The sequence below is a fragment of the Phocoena sinus genome, chromosome 4 (genome assembly GCF_008692025.1).
Source record: "Phocoena sinus isolate mPhoSin1 chromosome 4, mPhoSin1.pri, whole genome shotgun sequence".
NCBI classification, from domain to species: domain Eukaryota; kingdom Metazoa; phylum Chordata; class Mammalia; order Artiodactyla; family Phocoenidae; genus Phocoena; species Phocoena sinus.
The window spans coordinates 144,270,487-144,272,751 of NC_045766.1; positions in this window are offsets into that span (position 1 = coordinate 144,270,487).

Below are 2,265 nucleotides of genomic sequence, written 5' to 3' on the forward strand. Positions count from 1 at the left end.
AGAGAACTTTACAAGAGGTTGGCATGGCAAGCTGAAGAAAGCTCTCTGAACGTACAGCAGAAATGAGTTATAAAATAGGAAAGTCAAGCTAAGACTTTCTAAAAATGGAAAGTAAAGCTATATAGGATATCAAAATGTAAATACCAGGAGTTCCAGAAAGAGTAAAGGGAAACGCAGAGAGGAAAGAGTTGTCAGGGAAATGGTGCAGGAACTTGTCCCGGATAGAACACACGCACTGCTGCCTTGGAAGGACCCAGAACGTGCCCGGCCCCACACTGGGAAGCAGACCCACACAAGGCATTTCCTGTGGAATCTCACAGCCCCCCAGAAAGGAAGGTCCTGCACGCTTCTAGGGAGGAAATACTGGGTCCTGTGCACACACAGAGGAGTCAGGTGGCTTTGACTTCCCAGTTGCAACACTGGAATCAAGGAATGATGGAAGCCACCTTCAAAGTTCTGTAGGACGATGATTTCTCACCCAAGATTCTACACACAGCCAAGTCTTCAATCAAGTAACAGGGTCGAGAAAGGCCAATTTCACACAGGCAGAATCTCAAAACGCCCTGAGCCCTTTCTCAGGAACCTCCTGGAGGATGTGCGCTCTACCCAAACGAAGGAGGACGATTTGGGAGCTGGTGACCACGAAGTCCACAAGGGAAACTGATGGTGACAAGAGACCCCAGGACGACAGCTGTGTGCCCAGTGGTGAGGCCACCATCCACACAAGGGCGGGGGGCCTCAGGGCACAGAGAGTTTGAGGGCTGCCTGTGAGTCCTGCCATTCTTCCATCTTCTTAACCTGAGGCCAGAAGGTCAGTCAAGTGGCCCAGATTCTTATCCGTGCCTGACTTGGCACAGCTGTGACTAATGAGGTCCCTCTTTCCCCTCTGTGATAATTGAAGAAATATTTGCTGTTACTCGTGATAAGAACACTTAACATACATGTACCCTCTTAGCCACGTTTTAAGTGTCCACTACAGAATGATTAAGTTCCAGCACCAGGCTGGACAGTGAGCTCTGGGACACACTCGTCTTGTAGAACTGAAACTCTCTCCCTTTGACTCATACCTCCCCCTGCCCCGACAATGGAATATTTTTACGTAAACTCTGTATTAGAACATAACATATATAAAGATAAAGGGACAAATCATAGGTGATCAGCTTGTTGAATTTTCATAAAGCAAACACGCCTTTGTCACCACTCAGCTCAAGAAACAGAATGCTACCAGGACTGCCCTGGCCGTCCGGCTGTTAGGACTCCGCACTCCCAAGGCAGCGGGCCTGGGTTCGATCCCTGGTCAGAGAAATAGATCCCGCATGCCGCAACTAAGAGTCCGCATGCCGTTACTAAAAAAAAAAAAGACCCTGCACACCACAGTGAAGATCCCGTGTGCCACAACTAAGACCCAGCACAGCCAGATTAATTAATTAAAAGAAAGAAACAGAATGTTACCCACCCCCACCCCCAGCCCCCCACCCCACTGGGTGTCTTGGGCCCTGTCACGATGGATGCCTTTCCTCAAAGCCCCCGATTTGTTTCATGGGGACTCTCCCACCAGCGATCAGTCTTCCTGAGGGCAAGGGTCCAGTCTGTCTGGTGACTGGGCTGGATTCCCACCTTTCGGGGGACCTGGATCCGGGGAGGGGCTTCGTGGCTCCGAGTGACTGACCCACTGACCACCCAAGGTAGAGCCCCCTGTCCTGACCCAGGTGCCCACCCCACACGATGCCTGGTGTGCAGGTTTTCCAAGGGTCCAGCAAACATTTACTGAAGTAAGGGATAAATGAATGGATGGATGCTGGCTGGTTTTCCTCTTAACTCTTTTCGCATCTTAATCATGCACCCCTCCGGGTGGGAGGGCCGTCACCAGGGGTGTCCCGAGTCGGGGTAGAGCTTCTGTGGCTCCTGCAATGAACGAAGTTGAAACAGACCGGCGGCTGGAATAAGAAATTCCCGCGGGAAGCCGGGCAGGCAGCGATTGGCAATGGGACTCGTCTGGCCTCCCTTGGCTGGCCTTCCCTCAGGTCTGGTCACCGTGCTTGACCAGCTTCGCCGCAGGGTGTGCCTAACAGACCCAGACGGCCGCGATCCGCCCCCTCAGTAAACGCGCCCCTTGTTAGACCGAACAGGTTTAGAAACTTGAACAAAAAGGCCGGCGCTGCCGGGTCGAGCCCCAGTTCCGCCGCCCAGGTGCCGGGTGCACGTCGGCCCCGCCCCGGCGTGGACAGCGGTGACATCACACGGCGCGGGGCGGAGCGCAGGGCG